Here is a 25536-nt window from a genome sequence, read left to right as displayed (position 1 = left end):
GAAAGAAATTAAACCTGAATGGTCAAATTCTGGGAAATCATTTTCTACAGAGTTAATAGAATTCTCTACTACTATTAATTAGAAATCATAAGTTATATGTCTGGTTCTTGGAAAATATAACTGAAAGTCAAAATAGCTATATTAAGCAAGATTTTTAAAAGTTTTCAGGAAATGGATTTTAGATTTGCAAAATTATCTCATTTGAAAACTTGTGGAACAAACATATATCACATCCCTTAAAACAGAATACATAATAAAAACAAAAGTAAAATATCTGCCATGATAACTATATTAAGATAACGTTTTAGTTGCATAAAACATTTTATACATAGCAGATTTACTTTATTAGTATGCATCTAGTTTCCTTCATAAGTATCATTAATATCAGTGATACTGCATCAGAAAGAAGACTGCTTCATTTTAACAACCTCACTTGAGTAATTGGATAAATTACATTATGACAAATATGTTCTGTTACAAGCTTCTATCAACTCATTCAGTTTAGTACCTGTTATTTAATTTTGTAAAAAAAAAAACTCACCTTTGTTTCTATAAATTGATTTTATTGTGCTTAAAGAAGTTTGCTTTTTTTCCTGCCATCATCCTTTCTCTCAGAAAGGAAAGAAGGAAGGAAGGAATGGAGAGAGGGAAGGAGATGGAATGAGGGAGGGAAGTAAAGAAGAAGAAAAGAAGACAACTCCCAACATGTTTTTTCATATCCATTAGCCCTACACATTTACAAAGATATCAGGGTTCAGAGCATGAAGCAACTCAAACTATTTATAAGATTTAAAGTATTTTGATACATTGCATCATGATTAAGTACCTAAATACTAATGATGGGAAAGAGACTATACTACCTTCAAAATTCCACTGGTTTTTATGAATCACAGAGGAGGCACAAAAAAAAGAAAGAAAAGAAAAACATGTAAATTGACTTTTATGATTTTTGGTTTAATTCTAGAGAGTAAAGAAAAGGGAGGGGTAAGGAACACCTTAGGGAAACAATCAGGCATAATAAGGAGGAACTTTATTATTTCTGAAAATTGGGTCATATCAGAACAAATATGAGGCCAAACAATATGGATTTAGGAGAGAATCTCACTATTATCTGAGCCAAAAGAAGAAAGGTTGAATATATGGAGACACATAAAGAAACAGAGAGATAGGTGGGGACAAGGAGAGGGAAGAGGAAGGTTGAAGGAAGAATTGGGTAGATAACAGTCACATGCAAATACAATTTCAACCATGGAGGATAGATAATAAAGGCAAGATTAAAAGGAGAGAAAGAAGAAATATGATGAGACCCAAAAAATAGGTATGGACTAAGCAACATAGAGATAAAAAAGTAAATCAGACCACTCCAGTTATAGATTATTACTGTACTAACATTAATCCAACTCCCTTTCTTTTACCACCTTTGCTTTATTAAAAAAAAAAAGGCAGGTAGGAAAGGAAGCATTATAATAAATTATAATGGAGGGAAAATTAATGAAACCATCATAAATGTGAATATGAATTAGATAAACTAACCCATAATATGGATGAGGGGAACAGAATGGATTTAAAAATAGAATCCAATATGTTGTTTATAGAAAATACACTTGAAACCTATTTGTATAATATTAATATGAGGGCCTAGAGAAGAATCCATTACATCTCAGGTTAGTCATGACTTTAAAATAGGCAATAGTTCAAGAAAAATACTAAAAAAGATAAGGATATAAATCACATCATTTTAATCTTATCATAGTAAAATTAAATAATAGAAATATTAAACATATATATAATGAATCTTATCTATATACCTAAATCTAATGATAATTTACCTATGTGGAGAAATAGATACCAAAAAATACTTGTTGGGGATCCTAATTTGCTTCTTTAAGAATTGGACAAATGTTAAAAAAAAAGATAAACAAGAAAGATGTTTAAGATGTGAATAGACGTTGGCATGAGTTAGATATGAGAAAGCTCTGATTAATGGTTGGTAGATAGATAGATAGATACATAGATACATAGATACATAGATAGATAAATGGATGGAGAGAGACAGAGAGAGAAATGTGTTTATATGCCTATAAAAGTATACATATATATGTATAGGTCAATATAAATTAATGCATATCCACATATATTCATATACATTTCTAGCTTTTCATTATAACTTTAAAAAATTGTATAGGAACTAGGCCATAAAATATATAAACAAATGAGGAAAATAAAAAATTTCAAATACATTCTAACTGACCACAACATGATATAAATTATATTGAAAAGAGAAATTTGAAGATACAATTCAGACACAAATAAAGAATAAGAGATGTAATCATAAAGAAGGTATAGGTCAAAGAACAAATAATAAGGCCAAAAGAAAATCTTATCAAAGAAAAGTGTAACAATGAGAAAACTTGTTATCAAACTTATGGTATTCAGTCAAAGCATTCCTTAGCAGGAAATTGATGGCTTTAAACATATTTAAAAAAAACAAGAAAAACAAGAAAAACAAGAGATAAGCAAATTGGACATGGTAGCAAAAGCAATCAAACTAGAAAAGCAACAAATAAAAAACTTCACAAAATTTGACATTCTGAAGATTAATGAAAATGAAAAAACAAATGAAAATAAGAATTAATTTTGACAGGACTAATAAAAATATAAAACATCTGATTTGATTTTTAATGGAATGAATTCAGATGACCAAAATGAAAAAAAATATATGAAGAAAAATTAAATTAGATGTAAAGGAAATAAAAGATATTTTTAGAAATAAGTTTTCTCAAATATATGACATCACTGATATTACATATATATATATATGATACCCATATTTCCTACAAGTAATAAGGAATTTAAACAGCCTCATTTTGGAAAAATAAATTGAACTAGCCATAATTGAGCTTAAAAGAAGGGGGAAAAAAAAAAAAACAAAAAACAAAAGCAGGCACAGATGGATTGGTAAGTGAATTCTAACATATATTCCAAATACTGTTAACTCCAATGTTATGTAATTTTTCTTAATGCAAAAAGAGGTTACAGCAATATTAAAAAGATTATTCATGATAACCAATCAGATTGAATAAATATTTTATTATTGTACCAATAAAGGTAGAAAAAGCTTTTAAGAAAATATGTTTAAAATACCAGTAATCATTTGAGTAAATAGACTCATTCGTGGTAGGGTAAATAAAGTACTTTAAACACAAGACCAGCATTATCTGTAATGAAGAAACAGAGATCTTTCCAGTAAGATAAGCAGTGAAGCAAGGATTTTTATTGTCACTGCTTTTATTTAATATAGTTTTGATAGTAGCACCAATCACAATAAGACAAAGATAAAAAAGGAAAATACAAAACAAAATTAAGTTTATTTTTATGTGATATTATGATTTATTTAGATAAGCCTAGAGGTTCAACTAAAACACTAAGTAAAACAAATCAGTGATAAAATTAACTTTTATATGTTACTGAAAAATCAAGCTGAAATTTTTATTTTGAATCCCACTAAAAATAACTCAAAATTACATTAAATATATGGGCTACCACCTACCCAAGCATACTTAGAACCTATATAAATATAAGTAAAAGTGAATACTTTTTTTTACAGAAATAAAGGAAAATAATTTGAGAAATATTGATGATGCATTATTGATCCATGATAATATAATAAACAGTGCCATCATACCTGTATTAATTTATATATTTAGTGTTGTACCAATCAAAACAATGAGTTATTGTCCAGGGCTAGACAGAATAATAGCAAAATTCATCCAGAGGAACAAATGGTCAAGAATCCAAAGAAAACAAAAGAAAAAGCAGGATTGCAGGGGAATTGATAGTATTAAATCTCAAACTATACTATAAACTTAGTAATATCAAAACAGTTTGGAAATGGCTATAAAAGAAAAAAGTTGATAAGTAAAATAGATTAGACACAGAAGATAACAGAAGCAAATGAATATAGTAACAGTATTCAATAAACCCATGTACCCCAACTGTTAGAGTTAACCTTAGCTATCTTGGCAGAAGAAAGAGTGCTTGGAAAACTGGAAAGCAATATAACATAAATTAGGTTTAGATCAATATCTCATGCCACATATCTTAATAAACTCTAAAAAATTGGATGATCTAAATAAATAAGTACAAAGGTCATGGCATTAAAAAAATAGAGAAGAAAAGGACTTGTCTTTCATAAACAAAGCTAAGGGGAGAATTATTACCTAAACAAAGGATAGAGAGGATATATATATACACATATACATATACATATACATATATATATACATATATATATATAATGTCTCAAATGGTAAATTACCATAATCCAAATCTCATATGGACTTAAAAATTGAGGATAATAATAATTGCAAAAAATGTGATTTTGCTTTGGCTCAGAATATAGTAGACAATGTGCAATAATTCCAAATAATATTTTTGTTTGTTTGTTTTTGTTTTTTTGGTTTTTTTAGTGAGGCAATTGGGGTTAAGTGACTTGCCCAGATTCACACAGCTAGTAAGTGTTAAGTTACTGAGGCCGGATTTGAACTCAGGTACTCCTGACTCCAGGGCCGGTGCTCTATCCACTGCGCCACCTAGCTGCCCCCCAAATAATATTTTTTAAAATAGCATTTCTAGAATTAATTGACACTTGTCATGGTAATCAATTTACTGAGGAAATACTTTATATAATTTGATCAAATAATCAGGGGGAAAAACAAACAGTTTAGAAGAACAAAACACACATGGAAGAATAAAGACAATGAAATTCAAACTGGCTTAAAACACAATCTTAAAAGAATGAAGATCTCTATGAAAATAAACTACTATTGATATAAAAATGTAGATACAATGGCATAAAAAAGAAATTATATGTATATATTTTTTATAATTTGTATGATTTTAATTATATAAAATTGAAAAAGTTTCTGTACAAAAAAAATAAATGGTTAGAATTAGAAAGGAAACAATCAGAAAATAAATCTTCATGGCAACTTCCCTGGTAAATATCTAATATTAAAGATTTTAAAGAGATAACAGAAACATATTTAAAAATAAGAACCATTCCCAGTAGATACTTTTGAAGGATATGAATAGGTAATTCCCTAATGAAAAGAAAAAAGATGTAAGCCAAGAAAAGCCACTTAAAGATATTCCAATTCACTACTAATAAAAGGAATGAAAATTCAAACAGCTTTGAGTTTCTAATGTATATTAATCAAATTAGGGATGATTACAAAGATAAAAAGTAGAAATTCAGGAAGTGTATAATCAGAAAGAGAGATGTCAGTCATATTCTGATTAAGAAAGGACAGAGAAGCAAAGCAAGTTCTACACTGATAACCGGGGTGGGGGGGGGAACTATTAAAATAGTTGGAGGGGAGCCTCCAGAATATTGGGTTCATTGGTTATGGGGAAAAACATAGTAAAAAATGATTGAATCAATTGTGATCCACAACATTGAAGTAATAACCCTTATTAAAGAGATGAGAAATCTACTGATAAGGATACAAGGATAAGTATAAGAAAAATGGGTTATGCTATAGCTAGCAGCTATAATTGTGAAGTCACTCCCAATGATCTTTAAAGATAAAGTGTAGAAAGGGGCAGGCATAACAAGAAAGCAGAAAGGCAAATGTAGTTACATATTTCAAAAGGCAAAAGGAAGATTCTTCAAACTCCTGACAGTTATGCTTGGCTTTGATTCTTGAAAAAAAAAAAAGAATGCTTTCTATCAAAGATATGGTTTATAAGTACTTTCAAAACACAATGATCACCATAAAAAATCAACATGGATCAATGCCAAGTAAATTGATGTTGCCTTGGCTACCATCACTTTCTCCTTGAGAAGTAAGTCAAGTATTTGCCGATTAAGGCACTTTTTAGGCTTGTTTTGTTTCCTTCTTATGGTAATTGTGTATTAACAGTTAAATATCTTAATAAAAATATTATGGTTGCTGTTGTTGTCATTCCTATTGTCAATGACTACCTATTGCTATTATAAATAATTTCTTTAAATAGGTCAGGATTGAGTTGGTACAATTGTACACAATATCTTTTTTTCTCCTTCTACAACAATAAGCCTTTACCTACCCTTTGTGATATAATAAGTTTCAATTTCTGTGATGTTATTTGGTGCTTGATATGTTCAAAATACCTCATTTCTTTTTATTCAATGAAAGTATTCACAATGTAAAGGCATGAGATTTCTGGGGAGGAGACAAATCTCTGGTCTTTTGTATTTTTATTCTTGACCATTATATGACTCATAGAAAACATAGAGAATATAAGATCCCACTGTGCTCATTCTCTGTAATTTGTTGCTGTTGAATGGCACAAGTATGAAATATTGAATTGCTTGATTTCATAGGGAGGGTTGAGGAGAGAGGGAGGAAGAAAATTTGGAACATAGAATTAGCTCAAAGACCTTAAACTCATCAGAGTTGGCTCATGGAGGGAATAACATTCACACCCAGTTGGGAGGAGTAATCTAGTTAACCTTATAGGAAAGTATGAGGGGAAGAGGATAAGGAAGGAAGGGTGAAAAAAAAGGGAGTACAGAGTAGGGGAGGGGACAGTCAGAAGTAAAATACTTTTGAGGAGGAATAGTTTAAAAGAAGATAGAAAATTGAGTAAATATCATGGGAAGGGAATAGGATGGAGGGAAATAGTTATGATGACTTTGCTGGGCTAATATGAAGAAAATTCTTTGTCAAGTTTAAGGTACTTTATTTAGGTTATGATGAACAGGATACTATTAGAAAAACCTGGAAAGACCTACATGAACTGAAGCAGAGTGAAATGCACTGTATACAAAATAACAGCAATAGTGTAAAATGATATGCTGGGAAGCATGTGGTTATTTTCAGCAAGGCAATGGTCCAATATAACCCTGAAGGACTTATGAAAATAGCAATCCATCTACAGAGAAAGAAGTGATAGTATCTGAAAATAGATGGAAACACATTTTTTTTCTTTTCTTTTTTTTTTCTTTTTTGGTGAGGCAATTGGGGTTGGGTGGCTTGCCCGGGGTCATGTGGCTGGTGGGTGTTGTGTGTCTGGGACCGGATTTGGGCTCGGGTGCTCCTGGTTCCAGGGCCAGTGCTCTGTCCACTGCACCACGTAGCTGCCCCTGGAAACACATTTTAAAAAAAAAATGTTTTTTCTCTTTGACAATTCCTCAGTCTGAAGTTTGGGGAGTTTTTTGACTGTTTTTTCTCACAACCTAGCTAATGTGGGAATGTTTTCCATGACTACTCATGTATAATTTATTTTGAAATGCTTGAGTTCTAGTGGGTGGGGGGTGGGAATAGAGGAGGAAGAGAAGTTGGAACAATTTTTTTTTTAAAACTTGATGTTAAAATTTGTTTTTACATATATTTTGTAAAATAAAATTCTATTAAAAAAATGAAAAAAAAGAAAAAAAATTATTGCTGTTGTTGTTGTTGTTGAATCTTTATTCTCAAAGAAGACCATGAAATGGGGGTGACATCATGATTTGCACTGAATTGGATTTAAGTGAGGCAGGGAAGGCTATGCAAAATCACAGGATGACTGAAGATGGTCCTGGATGTTTAAAGTCATTAGGGTTAAGTGACTTGCCCAGGGTCACACAGCTAGTAAGTGTCCAAGGTGACATCCAAACTCAGGTCCTCTCGACTCCAGGGCAAGCACTCTATCCACTACACCAACTACTTGTCTGTAAGTAATTTTTAAAGAACACACATTCAATCTAAGAAAGAAACATGACACTTTGAAATCTCTTTTCCAACAGCTTCTTTCCCATACATGGAAGCCATTCCAGATTCCTTGAAAGAAAGAAGAAATAGACTTGTTGAAAGATCCTCTGATCAGAGACATCAGGAGAGATATAAATTAGAGAGACATGGATGCTCACCAAAGACTTTTACTATTGTGATGGAAATCTGGTGAATAACACACTTTGAAGAGGGATTCCTTATAAATGGCAAAATTCTCTAGTTGGACTTTTTTTTTAATCTTGTTTCAGATAATACTGTGCTGGTTGCATCAAGCCCTGGGACATTACAGAGCTTTCTAGAAGAGTTCTATAATAGCCATGCAAAAGTAAGTGGATGGTGGGGCAGGCTAGGTGGTGCAGTGGATAGAGCACTGGCCATGGATTCAGGAGGACCTGAGTTCAAATCTGGCCTCAGATACTTGACATTTACTAACTGTGTGACCTTGGGCAAGTCACTTAACCCTCATTGCCCCACCCCAAAAAATATTTTTTAAAAAAAGAATGTAAAAAGTAAGTGGATGAAGAATATATATTACCCAAATTGGATTTTGACAAGCAGTTGGAAAGACAAACTAAAGAACTTGTCTATCAGGATATTTATCTATGATGCGCCATTCAAAAGGAGAATGAATTAGACCTGAAACTAAACAAGAGAACAGTCTAGTTTACATTCCACAGATTTGAAGGCACTTTTAATGCTCTTCTCTTTTAATGAGACTTCTCTTAGAAATAATGGCCCATTGTTTTAAGTTCAATATTCTACCAATGAGGCTAACTCAAGACTACAGAAAAAGTGATAACCTGCATTGGTTGGATTTCCTTATCTGGAAGTTCCCTATATAAATTGAAGTTGCAGGTCCTGTTCCTAGCATGATCATTTAGATGACCTTTGACCCAGCAATGTTTCAAACATGAATCTTCTAGAAATTGTCATTTTCTTGGCATTTTACTAGTAACCAAATAACACCAATAGACTACATATAAATGTGAGCTATTGACATTAAGCTTAAGGCACCATTAAATCATGTTACATGATTTGGCAACAGTTCATTCATAGGTAGGGTCAGTCCAGAACAGCAAAGGAAATTGAATTGAGTGAAAGACCATCACTGTCAGGCCTCTCTACCTAACAATGCACTATGTGAATGATACCATAGAAAGTTAATACCACATGAGAATTAGAAGAAGCAAAGAAAGCCTTTCTTTCTCACTTCACTCTGAAGTACCTTAAATGGTGCTTGGGAGGTAAGATATCTAAATATTGCTTGTTGACAACTAAAATACTTTGTCTCAAACCCCTTCAAACATTTTTTAAAGTATTGATTCAAATGGTCCTTGAAAGAGAGAACCCAAATCCCACATAATTCCCTGTAGCATTTTTAAATCGATAAAGCCTTTCCTGAGCTATATTTTTTTAAAGGAGCTTCCTTTTTTTTCTCTGTGACTTATTTTTCACTGAATAAAGTCTGAATGCTTTCGTTCCCACTTCACATCTGATATTTGTGTCTCCCATTCTACTTCAAACTGCTGCTAGTTAGCACTTTCATATGTTCTCTCAGAACCCTCCTGATCTCCTTTCAGAGTTAATGGAGACCAAAAAAGTCCTGATAGGAGCTAATTCTATACATTTTGCAACATTCTCCAAAAGGATGTCTGAGAGCTTGCCAGAGAGTGCATACTAAGAAATGGTGCACCTCGAAATATGTCATCCTTAGGAATAGGGAAGGAAAATGTGGGCATCAAGCAACAACAATGGACACTAGAAAACATCTATGCCGAGCCTATATAACAACTAAAACTGCAGTCATGAAACCACGAAACATTAAAGATAAAAGGGAACACTACCCCCAAAAATGTTCTAGTTTCTGACGTAGTCTGAGAGCCCAATTCTTAGATAATAAATACTAATGACAATAGTTATAAACAAAATTTCTATAATGCTTTAAGGTTTGCAAAGCACTTTAGAAATATTATCTAATTTGTTTTAACAACAGTCGTGAGAGCTAGGTGCAATTCTTATCCCCTTTTTGCAGATGAAGAAACTGAGGCAGGTATTATTTAAGTGACTTGCCAAGGCTTACACAGCTAGTAAGGTTGTGAGGCCAGATAAGAACTCTGGTCTTCCTGATTGCATGTCTAACACTGTGACATCTAGCCACTATAGTAGTGGAAAGAGAGGAGAAAGGAAGGGAAGTTAACAAAGGAGGTGGGGGAGAGAAGAAAGGGATAGGAGGTGAAGAGAAGGGGAAGGTGAGGTAGAGGAGAAATTACTTGTAACAGGCACCATTTATGCTTATTCTGTGATAGGCACTGTATTAGGTGATAGGTATAGAAATACAAAAGTGAGACAGTTGCTACCCTCAACATATTTATTTTCTAATAAAGGGAGTGATGGGAATGCGGGGAAAACCCTACGGCAGTTGATCGCCACATGCTCAGTAGCCCTGGTGGTACTGATTTGATTATTAATTCTAGAAAAAAAAGTGGAAAAGTGCAGGGTACCTATAGAATGACAGGGCAGATGACAAGATGCCACTGCAATTATTGGTGCCTTGATGGCATTGGGCCAAAGTTTGTGGCCAGAAGGTTACAACATGTTGGGCAAGTTTGCATTCACCCTCACCCACCAATCAGGGACAGCTCAGTCAGCCATGGGGAGAAGTTACATAAAAATTAAATGGAACATATGGACAGTTATGGTGAAGGGAACGTCACTCATAATTAGGGCAATCAAGTTAGACTTCCTATAGGTTCTATGAAGTGGAGGTAAAGAAAAACAACATTATGAACTTGGTGATAAAAGTCTAGGCAAAATCCCCAAAACAGAAATATAAGCAACTGTAAATATTTTATTTATTTTTGAAAGTTTTTTTTTAATAGCAATAAACATTTTTATTTGAAGTTTTGAGTTCCAAATCCTATCCCTCCTTCCCTCCCACTCCTCTTCCATCACTAAGGCAGTACGCAATCAGATATAGGTCATACATATGCAATTATGTAAAACATTATCATATTAGTCATTTTGTATAAGAAAACTTAATAAAGGGTAAAAATAAGAAAAGTAAAAAATAGAATACTTCAGTCTGTGTTCAGTCACTATCAGTTCTTTCTTTGGAGGTGGTCTTACCTAGGGTGGTGGCTTTGTGGGTTATGAGGACAGAATGGACACAGTGTAGAGTGCTTGGCACAAAGTTAGCAGTCAATAAATAATGGACTAATTAATGTAAGATTCAAGGTGTGTTCTGAAGGTAAGATAGACTAGACATGACAACTATAAGAGGTTGTCAAGTTAATATATATTTCTTAGGTATTTACTATTTTCTAGGCACTAGACAAAGCATTAGGAATACAAAGTTTATGTGTGTATGTATGTACATGTACATATATGTTAACTATGATAATGATGGTTACAGAAATAAGGAAGTTAAAGAGGTAATACTGCCATTAGTTGTCACCTGGATGATTGCAAGAGCCCACCCATTCATTTCCTATCTTCTAGTCTTTCCTCTCTCCAGTGGATCTTCTACACAGCTGCCAAATTGATGTCCCTACAACACATACCTGACGATATCACTCTCCATCCAAGAAGATAGTTAATATGGATACATCTGGCTTCTAAGATAAAATATAAAGTCTTCTGCTATAAAATCTTTCCTAAGACTCTTGCCTACATTTCCAGTCTTATTGCATATCATTTCCCTTATTTATTCCAGAAAAATTGGCCATTTATGGGAAAACTGGAAAACAGTATGGCAGAAACTATGGATAGACCAACTCACACTATATAGTAAATTAAGGTCAAAATGACTTACAGATAAAGAGTAGTATCATAAGAAAATTAAGAGAATATGGAATCATTTATCTGTCAGATTTATGGACAGAGAGAGAAATTAGGACCAAAGGAGATACACAGAGCAATACAAAATGTAAAACAGATAATTTACATTATAAAAATTAAATGAGATTTTGCTTCGATTTTTTTATTACAGGGAAGAGATATTTTATTTTTATTACAGGTTAAGATATCAATCAATTACCTTTAACTTGGGTGGGGTAAAGATTAAGTTTTTCTTCCCTGTTCAGAAATGTGGTTTTCATTCTAAGAAATTCATCCTCTTCCTTCCATAGTAGGATGGAGTTTTATTTCACAGAATATTCCTTTCAAACCTAGCATAGCAAAATGGCCACTCTGCTTGAGATATCAAGGAAATCTGGCTCCAAATGACTTTAATGCACTCTAAACTTAGAAATGTGGCTAGGAGATCTCCAGGGATCTTACTCTGATAAATTCAACCTGAATTTGCAAATCCTTGATCATTTAAATCTGGTTTGACTCTTGTTTTGTTCTACCCTCATCATGAATACCAAGTAAAGATAAAATACTAATACTTCATAACAGGAGTCTGGCACATGCTCAGAATACCTGAGACAGCATTTCTCTGTGTGATACAGGTGAGATGCTTGCCTCCAGGACTGCTTAGAAAATACCTTGGAGAGACGTTGGAACATATTAGACATTTTAGATCTGGACATAATCTGCGAATCATATTGTGAATGGAAAACTCTTTGACTCATGGCAGAGCCATTCCAAAGGCCTTACTTAGTGTTCTTCTGCCATGTGTCTCTTGCCTCAATCCATTCTTCTGATCAGTACATAGTTGTTCTCTTTTGCTTATGGTATTGAGTGAGAGACAATGAAATAAGGAGGGAGGCTTTTTATTTTCTTTGAGAATGTGAATAATATGGAGAACTTCCAAGTACATTTCACCTACAAACTTCAATTTCTATGTCATATATCTGACTCCAAGCTGTCTACCTTTACATTGCAATACTCCTGGTACTTAGAATTCCTTTTGGACATCCGAATCATGAAGAATTGTGAGCTGGCTGACTCATAACTCAAATCATGATAGAAGACTTCAGCATGATTAAGAATGTTGGCTGAGGCACTATGCTTGCTTCAATGTCCCTCATTTTCTACAAATTTTTGAGGTCACGTCTCTGGTCTTCAGCCTGGTGCTGTAATTTCCTCATGCTTTCCCAAGGCTAGCATAAACTCAGAAGCCAGCAAAGAAAAAACCCCACATTTGTTTGTTTTCTCTTTGGCAGGCCACTAACATTTTCATTGGTCTCAAAGAGCATTGCTACATCTGTATAGAAGTTTTAGTTGAATACAATGGGACTGATGTGATCACTGAAGTTGAGGACCTGGGATAAAAATCTGAGTATACTTGTGCATGGGAAATAGGACAAGGATGGATAATGACCTAACAAAGAAGAATGAGAATTGACCAGGAAAAGGAAAAAACTGGAGAGAGAAGTGGGATGGAAAGTCAGCAAGGGGAGAGTCTCTAGAAGAAATGAGGCTATCAGAAAAAAGGCAAAAAAGCAGAAAATGGTTCTTTAAGAATAGTATAAGAATTTTAAAACATAAAGAAATTAAAAGCAAAAAAATTGGTATGTGTAAACATAAAGGGGTAATGATCAAAAAACAGATATTATTGCTTGAGGCAGATAGGAGGATGATAAGTAATGACACACAGAGAAGCAAATATTTTCGATTCATATTTGGCTTCATTTTTTCTTCAAAGGAAATTACCTTTCGATTGGAAAGGATAAATAAAAACGGCTAATATTAAAGTTGGAAACCAATGATAAGTAAAGAGTTAATAAATTACCCACCCCTGGTCATTTCAAATCACTTGGTCTAGATAAATATTCTAATTACCAAAAGAACTGGCAGGTGTAATTGATGATCAACTGTCAATTTTTTTTTTGTAATATAGCCAATGGGAGACATATTGCCACACTGAAGAAGGAAAAAATTATATCCCAGTTTTCAAAATAGAAGAAAATGGGACTATAGGAACTTTGTAACAAAGAACTTGACTTTAATTCCTGGCAAACTTTTAGGATATTATTGAAAGTTATTAAAGAGGCAATGCTGGCATATAGAGAAGTAGTCTCAGAGTCAGGAAGACTTAAATTCATCTATGACATATTGGCTGTGTAACACTAGACTAATCATTTTTACTTCTCCTTGCTCTAGGAAATTCTTTAAGTTTAAATGTCACAGGGTACTTATGTACAAGAACAGGGACATGATAAAGATGATAACAGAGTCAAAACTAAGCACAGTAGCTGGTGGCAAATGAAGAGATAGCTGACATTTTGAACCCCCAATAAAGAGAGGTTATAGGAACAGTTTTTGTTCCACCTTCCAGCTCTTCAATTAGAGAGGCCAAAGAAATTGAGGGTTACCGATGGCATGTGATGCCAAATCTTAAGCAATCTACCTAATTATGTTTCCTTGGTGATGAACTTATCCTGGATGAGGCTTGAAGAAGATGGTGATGGAGTTGAAACCAAGGAGAGAAGTTGTGGCACATGAGCAAGACAAATGAGTAGAATCATCTTCTCAGCCCTTCTTCCTTTGCCTTGACTGGATTTATCCATCTTTCTTTTTCTCTTAGACCACCAATGTGGACTTCTACTGGACTCTAATAATTCCAAATTTCAGTTATTTTCCCTTTTCCCCACTGCCCAGTTTCATTATACTTTATCTACACAAAGACTTCTTCAAAGTTTACAGACATGTATAAAAGGGTGGGAGGGGGATGCTGGAATGAATGGATAGAAGAATGAACACATCCTAGAAAATGTTTTTAAAGGAAAAATATAGCAAAATCTAATGTTTCTCCAAAAGGAAAAAAACATAGTTTTGGCAAGAAAAAATCAAGCAGGAAGTTCAATTGAAGTCCCCAAAACATCTACAACTTCTTAGTACATACAGTAAAACTCTTTTCAACACCTTAAATCTAAAAACTGCTCATGTTTTTAATTATATTCGCTGTTTGAGTGATGAGCAATTTTGCATTCCAGAAGATAAAGATTACTTATTCCTCGGTTCTTGCCCCTAATTTCTGTCCTTAGAAGAAGGAAATAGCTTGTTTCCTTCTGAATACAAAATAGAGCAAGTACCAACAATGTAGTAAGCCATTCAATGAGTCATTTTAGATTGTCCATGTTCTTTTAAAATATTCCTGTCATTATAATATAATTTCTTGTCTTCCATTTATATAGTCTAATTGTTGATCCAGGTCCTGGTCCTTAGCCACTGAACACAGTAAATCTAGGCTAATGGAAACTTCTCACCTGATAGCCCTCTTTATAAATGTTACCATGCTTGAGAAACATTGCTAATGTCACCTTTCACCTCTTCTACCCCTTTCATTGACCTACTTTCTTTCCCATATCAAATCCACATTCTCATTTAGTTTCAAAGATTTATAAGAACTTTATTCTGCATTAAGGACCGATGCAAGCACAGTGCTAAGTGTTATGAATCACTTATTCTGAGTCTCACACCAAGAGTACAGATGATATCATAGATAAATTTAAGGGAAAGAGTTTAAACAACTTTCAGAAAAATATAAGTAAAGCCTAGCTTCTCAAAAGAAAAACATTGCATCACTAGAATATTTAAAGGACGAAATATATCAATATACATAAGATAATAGCACTGAAAGTATTCTCTAAAGGCTAGTTAACAATGGTTTGTGAATGTTTACTTGTTTGTTGATTTTCATAGGATATATTTTTCTAGGGAGCCAGTATGGCATGGTGGATAAATAGCCCACATTTGAGTCAGGAAGAACCTAGATTAAAAATCCTTGCCTCTGAACAAATACTGGATATATGAACTGGGTTAGTCAATTAATTTCTCAATATCCTCACCAATTCTCTAAGATCATAAATTATAGGTGAGATAACCAATCAGCATCTGAGAGAATTCCTACATAGGAAATTTCCTTCATTGATGATCTCCAGATCCAGAACCACAGTGCTACTTAATTTTCTATGCATAGCTATAGAAAAGCATAGATGATTTTATAATTCGTGCATATTCTAATAATCATTTTAATGTAGCTTTAATAAATCCACTTCAAATACCTCATTAAATTAAATTGCCATTTTTTATTCGTCTTCTGAAAGCATGCACATAGGACAATGTACAATCACTTTTCCTTAAGAAATAGAAGGCAGTGTATGAAGAAGTTGTCATAAGTTTTGGCAGAAGCAAATGGAATTGATGTTCTCAGGACTGAATGATTCTTCCTGAAAGATCCTTAGTTTCTCTGAATTATTTCAGTTAGACAGGCTTATAGCTGAAGAGGAGAAAATTTTCCCAAAAAAACTAATAGAGAAAAGTTATTGGATGAGGATTACAAATACTTGAAATAATCAGCTGTACTTGTCTCCTGTCCTTTGAAGCAGCCAGACAGACTATAATGTACTCTTTATAGGAGATGATTTAACTGAAAGCAAAGGATATTGAACAAAATTGAAACTAATGTCTTAGTTGAAATCCATCTATTTGTGTGGCAGCTGGAACAGCCCCTCTTACACAGTCCCCAGAAAAGTTATTCCAGGTTAAAGGCACTATATGGGTTAGTACCCACTGCAAAACATAGTTCATGAGCATGATGCACTATTTTTTATCAGCCTAACAGAAGACACATTAGTAACAAAGTACAAGAGGTTAATCAAACAGCATTACAAATGTAACATGAACACACCCCACCCTGCCACAGACAAAGTACCCACATATAAGGGACTGAATTTCTAGAAGGGGATGTATTATATGTGCAAACAAAACCCACGTATAACAGGGAACATAAATAAAGATTACAATATAGAAACCCAAGAACTCATGAGAATATAGGGGTTAGTAACCTATGCGTCCAGAGCATTTACATTTGGAAGTTCCAAAGTAGTGAAAGTATGTGTCCAAGGGAACTCATACCTCCAATCCTTCATTGTTTTTGGTATCCTCTGGTTATGTAATAATAGTGCTGTGTGCCACTCTCTACTGAGTATTATTATATCTTTATTTTCCTTTGATGTGTCACTTTCTTCAAGTTATTCTTTTACTGTGCTAGATGTAGAATCTCAGTACTACATTGACTACTCCACTGATTTTATTATTAATAAACTTATCTCTGCTATTACTTTTTTTTCAAAGAACTTGCAGTTTAATGGTAGAGGGCAACTCCTTTCAAGACCATCACTGGGTATTTGACTTTCATTTGTTAAGGTACCATGTCAGCACTATAGGTCAGTGAAGAGCTCAGCTATTTACTGTATGGCCAAATATTATAAGCCACCATAACAAGTTAAGGGCAGCAACAAAATGTAGTAGAAGTGCCTCTAGACTAATATTAGGTAGATTTTTGACTGCTCTGCTCTGCCTTACAGGTAATGATTTAAGTTAGTGGTCCCAGAACAATCATTGTGACCTTTAATTTTTTCCCACTGCACCTGTGATTACATTGACATAAGTAATTACTTGGTGAATCATTTATTTTTTAAAAGTTTTAAAGGTGTATTTAAAAAATAGAAATTAAAATGTGAATAAAGAGGGATCATTGAGGGGACAAAATTATCTAATCCGGTTAATTTTTTTTTTGGCAGGACAATGAGAGTTAAGTGACATTGTCCAGGGTCACACAGCTAATAAGTGTCAAGTGTCTGAGGCCGGATTGGAATTCAGGTCCTCTTGAATCCAGGGCCAGTGCTTTATCCACTGCATCACCTAGCTGCCCCCTTAAACGGTTAAATATTTAAAATGAACTTAATGAATCAAGGAAAGGAGAGATAATTTAATTAGTTTCTATATACTAAAACCCATACTTCCATGGAAGTACTTTTGAAATTTGTTTTGTTTCCTTGGGGGGATATAAGACAGTAGAAAGATATATAGCAAGGAGAGGAAATACAAGAGACAGAATGAGCTGTATTCCACCTATCCAAGATGGGCTGATAAGGAATAGTTACCTTTCTCTAGTCTCCTGACAAGCAATGGGTGGACAGGATCAGCACTACATTACTTTTACTGAAATAGGACCTTATTATGGCCTAGTTAAATGATAAAGAATTGCAAAAATTCATCAGTTCCTTCAAAAAATCATGTTTTATATATACTGTAACACAAGGTCCAGGTCCAGACTGAATTAGGTTAGTGATGTTAACTTCAATTAACTGTAAAATTATAAAATGAATTATCAATTGCCTTGTGAATTCTTAAAAAAGGGAAATGGTGATCATTGAAAGCTAACATCCTTTATTTAAAAGTCATGGTCTACTAACTTTATATCATGTTAGGAATGAATGAATGCAAAAAAGGAAAAAAAAAAAGTACATTAAATGTTTACTGGGTTCCCAAGCACTGTACTAAATCCTCTCCATACAGAAAGAAAAATCATGGCAGTACCTGCTTGTAAGAGTATACTGAGATTTCAAAATTGTGAATACACCTTGTCCATTTTTAATTTTCACTTGCTTTCCTAGGCATTTTTATTCAGTTAAACTAATATTTATTGATTTTTTTTGTAGTTAAAAAAAGCTCTCCATTTTATCACTTTTTTTTTTTAGTAAGGCATTGGGGTTAAGTGACTTGCCCAGGGTCACCACAGCTAGTAAGTGTTAGTGTCTGAGGCCGGATTTGAACTCAGGTACTCCTGAATCCAGGGCCTGTGCTCTATCCACTGCGCCATCTAGCTGCCCCATTTTATCATTTTTAACGTTTACGGTTTCCTATTGCATTTGTTTCTTTGCCAAATTCTAGGCTTTTTTTCTTTTGTTAACTATTCTGGATTCATTAATTTATTCATTTCCTAGGCTTTAACTGCATGTTCCATTCATTACTCCTTTCTTTTTCTATTTTTTATGATCTTTTTCATAGTTAAATATTTCTCTCCAAGGACTGAGTGAGTTGCATATACAATTATCATATAATGCCTCATTGTTAATCTCTTTTAATAGTTAATAATTATTTCTATGGTTTTGCTCTTGGACCCACTTGCTTTCCTGACACCAATTCCAGCCCGCTAGGTACAACAGCATACAATCATATATTGTTGTCATAAATAATTGCAAATTGACCTCTAACATTCTGGAAGCATCCTTATAGGACCATGATGCACTTTTTGTGTCCATCAATTATTTGTCCTTAATGTTTCTGCTATACTATGAATCTTAGACTTAAAGAGGCAAGGGACCTCACAATAGCAGTTAAGTGACTTTCATAAGATCACACTGGTAGTAAATAACAAAAACTCAGGATTCGAACTTAATAGTTCTTCTGAGTCAAATACAGCAGACTCCTCACTCTATTATGGTGCCTTCACAAATCATTTTTTAAAAGTTGCTGGTTATATAGCCATATTATTCTTTTGATTCTTCTTCCCCTTTTCCTTCTCATCAGAATTATCTATCCATGTTTTCAGAATTTAATTGTTGAATATCTCCTTTCTTTTTGGAATCATCTTTTCCTACAGAATTTTAGTCCACTGGATTCTACTGATCTTTCAAATAAACAGCTGAAAACACTTCTCTAAATGTAGGTGCACTGTCACAGTACCCACATCCCCCCCATCTCTATATGAACGCTAAGAAGGAAAAATTGACCTACCCCAAGTTTCCTTTCATCTCTCCTTCAGCAACCTGGTTGTTGTTAAAATAATGTCTAGAATAAAGATTTTCCCTTGCCATTTATTTAATTTTTTTGAAAAATAAATAAATTCTTACTAAGGCAAGCAATGAATTTCTCAGTTGGTCAGTACACTTTTGGTGGAGAGACCATCAGAGAAGATGAATGGAAAATTTAAATCCCCTGCCATTGCAATACCATGCCTCTGTGCCAGATTTATGTTCTGTTTCCCTAAATCCTTGTTTAATCCATCCTTCTGTCTAGTTTTGAGTTTAGACTGGTGATACTGCTTCTGTTTCTATTTGTTGACACTAACCCAAGGGTTCTCCCACATTTCACCCTTTTAGATGCCTAGATTTTCTCACTTGAATGTATGTTCTTCATGTATAATGTTCTTCCTTTATTCCTTTATTCTTATCTTATGTCTTTATTCCTTTATTCTTATCTTAGATCTTATCTATTCATTTCCATTTAAACAAGGTATATCCATACAGAGACTTTTTTTCTATTCACCAGTTATATACTACCAAGTCACTGTAACACCTCTGTAGTCAAATTTACTGCCTTGTATCTGGACTACTAATTACCCCTTTATACTAGCCACATTTTGTTCATTGTCCAATTGATGTCATATGTTTTCAGTTTTGTTCTTTTCTTAACTATTGATACTCTATATTGCTGTTTTTTCCATGTGGTACTGCCACTCTATAGGTATGGGTTACAAAAGATTTATATGGATCATTTTCGCCCATATCTTTCCCTTTTCAGTTTTTTTTATTCATACCTTTTGTTGAACAACATATCTCCCCATATTCAGTGAGCCATTCTCTTATAAAAAATTTGTCTCAAAGAGAAATTATCACTTTCCCCAAAAACCTTCCCTTTTTCCCAACCTTCCTAGTATACTTCAAGGCACCACAATCTGGCTAGGCTCACAAACCTTACAGTTATTCTTGACTCTTCACTCACATTAATCAAAATATTCAAGCATTTTTTCAAATCTTGTCCTTCCTACCTTCACAACATCTCTCCTCCATGTCTTGTCTTACTTGTACTGCCAAAACTGTAGTACAGGCCCTTACCACCTCTCACCCAGACTACTGTAATAGTCTTCTATAAATCACTGTTTCCTTCATTCAAGTTTCTCCCCCACTCCAATGAAAAACACAATGCCAAAGGGATTTTCCTAAGCTCAGGGTCAATAAAACTCTGAGTCTTTCATACCTCCAGCATCAAATACAAATGTAATGGGGCTTGTCTGAGCATGCTCAGATCACCTAACATGGAGATGTTCAGTATCCTTTACCATATGAGTGGGAATATTGTCTAAGTAGCAAAGTGACACAGTGGATAGATCACACAAGCCTAGAATCAGGAAGTCAAATCTGTTCTCAGACACTTAATAGCTCTGGGCCTGGACAAATCACTTCACCCTGTTTTCTTCAAGTCGTTTCATCTGTAAAATGAGCTGGAGAAGGAAATGGCAAGCCATTTCCCGTCTGCCAGCATCTTTGCAGAAAACTCCAAATGAGGTAATGAAGAGTCAGGCATGACTGAAAAACTACTGAATGACAACAAACCTCCTTTGATTAGCTGCATAGTTAGGAAGCTTATATTAAAATCCACCAGATTGAAACAGTTGCTTTTTCCTGTCCTGCAGCCCTCTTTTCTGTTATATCCAGGGGGTGAAAGATCATTGTTCAGCCCCAGTGCTGGTACCAGAAGAGAGGAATATTTTCCTTCTGCTTTTTACCAGGTTCCCAGAAATTGGCTTGGAAGTGTTTGTTTCATTCTGTGTCATTTGTTCTAGGCAAATACTACTATTTCAGTCTGGCCAGATTTAAGAATGCATCATCTCCACAGGCTTTCCAGCTGTGCAGCCACTCAAAGGAGGATACATCCTCATCTGCATGGTAGGAGTGCCTACATGTTAAGGGATCAGGCATGGCCAAGTCCACTACACAAGTCCTCTCTTTATTATTCAAAGCTTGACTCTTTTCCTACTTATCAATATTTTTACATTTACTCACATGTAAACACTTTAAAATCCAGTTATACTGGCCTTACTTGTTTTCTTTGCACACAACACTGCTGACTCATTCTTTGCCCTGACTGTCCAAGCTGAAATGCCCCTTCTACCTCAATTCTGCCTCTTAGCTTCCCTCTCTTCCTTCAACTTAAGTTCAAATCCTTCTGCAAGAAACCTTTCCCAGACCACCCTTCTCCCCTCACCTCTTTAGTGCTTTCTAGTTTAGATTACTGTCAGGGTCAGCTACGTGGCACAGTGGATAAAGCAACGGCCCTAGATTCAGGATGACCGGAATTCAAATCTAGCCTCAGACACTTGACATTTTACTAGATGTGTGACCCTGGGGCAAGTCACTAACCCTCATTGCCTAGCCCCCCCCCCGAAAAAGATTACTGTCTATTTATATGGTATATATCATGTATGATTTACTTATGTGCATGCTATCTCCCCCATCAGAATGTGAAGTTCCTAAGGGCAAATACTATGTTTTTGTTGTTTTAAACTTTTTTTGTTCCTCATAGTGCTTTGTGACTGAACGACACTAAAAGATAACAAGAAAATAGTTTAGCAAAACAATCTGACAGTAATTATATCTTGATAACAGGTGAAATATTGCGACTTTATATAGTCTCCACCTCTGCAATGAAGGAGGAAAATTAATTTTCTAACCTCTTCTTCAAGGCCAAGCTTGGTCTTTGTGAATATGTAATGTTACTTTTCATGTCTGTTTATATTGCTATAGTCATTATGCATACCTGATTTTCTTGTATCTTCTAAGTTCATTGGAATCTGTTTATATGAATCTCTTTAAACTTCTCAAAATTATTCAATATTTATTGTTTCTTATAGACATATATTATTTATTATATCGATATTCCATGATTTGTTTAGTTATCCCTCAAATGACAGCTACAAGACTGTTTCCATGTTATTTTTAACCATAAATAATTCTGCTATGACTGTCTTGGGGCACCTTTATTATCTGTCTTCAATTTCTTTGGACTATATGTCTATCAGTATTATTTCTAGATTAAGGATATAGATAGGGGATTGGAGACAAGGTAGTGAAGGGGACGGCAGAGATTTGCCTGAGCTCTCCCCAAAACCCCTCCAAATATGTTTAAATAATATTATAAGACAATTTCTGGAGCAGACCCACAAAAGGACAGGGTTAAAATAATTTTCTAACCAAAAAAAAATTTATAAGGTCAGGAGGAACGGTTCGGTATACCTGGGTAAGAGTGGGAGTCCATCCGCACAGGCATGCACCAGCACAAACCAGGCCCCATCAAACCAGGAGCAGGCCTTGGGAACCACTGAGTCACCAGCAGCAGCACAGCAACTGCTTCTGGAACTACCTGAAAGCATCAAAAAATAAGACCCCAGATATCATCTTTCGAGAATTATCAAGGAAAATTGTCCTAATATTCTAGAACCGGAGGGTAAAATAGAAACTGAAATGATCCACCCAATCACCTCCTGAAAGAGATTCCAAACAAAAAACTCCGAGGAATATGATAGCCAAATTCCAGAGCTCCCAGATCAAGGAAGAAATATTGTGAGCAGCCAGAAAGAAACAATTCAATAACCATGGAGACACAGTCAGGGTCACACAAGATTTAGCCCTTCTACACTAAAGGATAGGAGGACTTGGAATATGATATTCTGCAGGGCAAAGGACTGGGAGAACAACCAAGAAAGCACCTACCTAGAAAAACTGACAATAATCCTTCAGCAAGGAAAAATGGGTATTAATGAAAAAGAGGACTTTTAGGCATTCTTTATTTTTTCTTTAGAATTTAATTTTTCCCAAATTACATGTAAAAAAAATTTTCACATCAATTTTGAAAACTTTGTGTTCTAAATTCTCTTCCTCCCTCCCCAACCCTTAGAAATCAAACATTTAAATATAAGTTATACATGTGAGTCGTGTGAAACATCCCCACATTAGTCAGGCTGTGAAGAAAACAGAGAGAAAAAAATTTAGTAAAAGGAACAAAAATATTATTCTTCAATCTGTATTCAGATACCAATCAGTTCTTTCTTTGTAGATGGATTGCATTTTCATAAGTCTTCAGAATTGTCTTGGGTCATTGTAATTGCTGAGAATAACTAAGTCATTCATAGCAGATCATCCTACAATATTGCTGTTATTTATATACAGTACATTTCACTTTGTATCAGCTCATATAAGTCTTTCCAGGTTTTCTCTGATAAGATAAGAAATTCTTTTTTTTTCCAGGTCACAAAGCTGGTAAGTGTTTAAGTGTCTGAGGTTGCATTTAAACTCAGGTCTTCCTGAATCCAGGGCCGGTGCTTTATCTACTGTGCCACAATAACATTAAGGCATGAGAGAGCAATGCACTGAAAGAAAGGGAAAGGGAAGGGTGGAGTGCAGTAAATTACCTCACCAAAAAGCAAGAAAAGGCTTATAGTGTTGAGGGGAAGATAGGAGAGGTGAGAGGTATTGAGTGAACCTTATTCCCATCAGAATTGGTCCAAAGAGGGTATGGAAATATATATAATTGGCTATTAAAATATATATTACCACCAGAAAAGTGGGAGGGAAAGGGAATAAGAGAGGGTGGGATAGGTAATAGAATAAAGCCAAATTGGGGAAGGGGGGTAGTCAGAAACAAAATACTTTTGGGAGGGGACAGGGTGAAAGGAGAGAGAATAGAATAAATGGGGGAGGGAGAAAGGAATAGGATGGAGTGAAATACAGTTAGCAATAGTTACTTTGAAAAAAATTTTGAAGCAAATTTCTCTGATAAAGGCCTCATTTCTCAAACATATAGAGAACTATGTCAGTTTTATAAAAATAAGAGCCATCACCCAATTAATAAATGATTAAAATATATGAATAGTTTTCAGATGAAGTAATCAATGCCAGCTGTGGTCATATTTTAAAAATATATACTAACTCACTGTCACAGAGATGCAAATCAGAATAATTCTGGGGTACTACCTCATACCTATTAGATTGGCTAATAGAACAGAAGAGGAAAATGATAAATGCTGGAGGGAATGTGGGGGAAAAAAAGAGACATTCATGCATTGGTGGTAGAGTTGTGAACTGATTTTACCATTTTGTACAGCAATTTGGAATTATGCCTAAAAAGCTATAAAACCATACATACTCTTTGATTTAGCAAAACTACTACTTACGTTTGTATCCAAAAAGAGATTTAAAAAGAAAAGAAAAGAAAAAGGACCTACCTTTATGTACAACAATATTTATAGCAGCTTTTTTTTCTGATGGAAAAGAATTGGAAATTGAGGGGATGCCAATCAGTTGGGGGTGGGGGGTATGGCTGAGTAAATTGTGGTATGTGATTATGATGAAATACTATTGTGCTATTAGAAATGATGAGCAGGGAAGTTTGAATTGCAGTGCGCCAGAGCAGTAGCTAGCCAGGTCTCTGCCCTTGTGTTTGCTTGGTCAGTTCTCTGTCGTGAGCGTGTGTGCCAGAGCTTCACCCACAACTCAAAATGGCTGGCAGGAAGGCGGGGAAGGACTCTGGAAAGGACAAGACAAAGGCAGTTTCCAGCTCGCCGAGGGCTGGCTTGCAGTCCCCAATAGGCTTTATCCATTGGCATCTGAAGTCCGTGACAATGAGCCACGGATGTGTGGGGCCACTGCTCCACTGCTGCCGTTGTACAGTGCAGCCATCCAGTAGTGTCTCGCCACAGAGGTTCTTGAGCTGGCAGGAAAAACATCAAAAGAGTTAAAGGTGAAGCACATCACTCCTCACCACTTGCAGCTTGCCATTCATGGGGATGAAGAATTAATTGGACTCACTTATAAAGGCAACAATTGCTGGTTGTGGTGTGATTCCACATATCCATAAATCTCTAATTGGAAAGAAAGGACAACAGAAGACTGTTTAAAGGATGCCTGGATTCCATGTTCTCTCAGTACTCTAAATACTCTTTTTAACAACTGTCCAGTGTTGGTGATTTCCAGTAGACTGTATCTCTGTGAAAACCACTATTTTGTCTTTCTGTAATTCGATTTTTTTCGTTTCTTTTCTTTTCTTTTTTTTTTTTTTTTTTTTTTTTTTTTTGGTGAGGGAATTGGGGTTAAGTGACTTGCCTGGGGTCACACAGCTAGTAAGTGTTAAGTGTCTGAGGCAGGATTTGAAGTCAGGTACTTCTGAATCCAGGGCCGGTGCTTTATCTACTGCACCATCTAGCTGCCCATGTAATTCTGTTTTGATTAAGTTGCAAGCCTACTTAGCTTTCCAGCCAACTAAATTT

At 34.7% G+C, this 25536-nt stretch overlaps 1 pseudogene; it reads left to right on the top strand.

The window, feature by feature from the left end:
- The first annotated feature begins 24768 nt into the window (after positions 1-24768).
- Positions 24769-25167, top strand: LOC122725399 (annotated as a pseudogene).
- Positions 25168-25536: the final 369 nt, after the last annotated feature.

This window comes from Dromiciops gliroides, chromosome 4, assembly GCF_019393635.1.
Source record: "Dromiciops gliroides isolate mDroGli1 chromosome 4, mDroGli1.pri, whole genome shotgun sequence".
Classification (NCBI taxonomy): Eukaryota; Metazoa; Chordata; class Mammalia; order Microbiotheria; family Microbiotheriidae; genus Dromiciops; species Dromiciops gliroides.
Note: the sequence above shows the minus strand (reverse complement) of the source record. Positions and strands in the feature narration are given on the sequence as shown.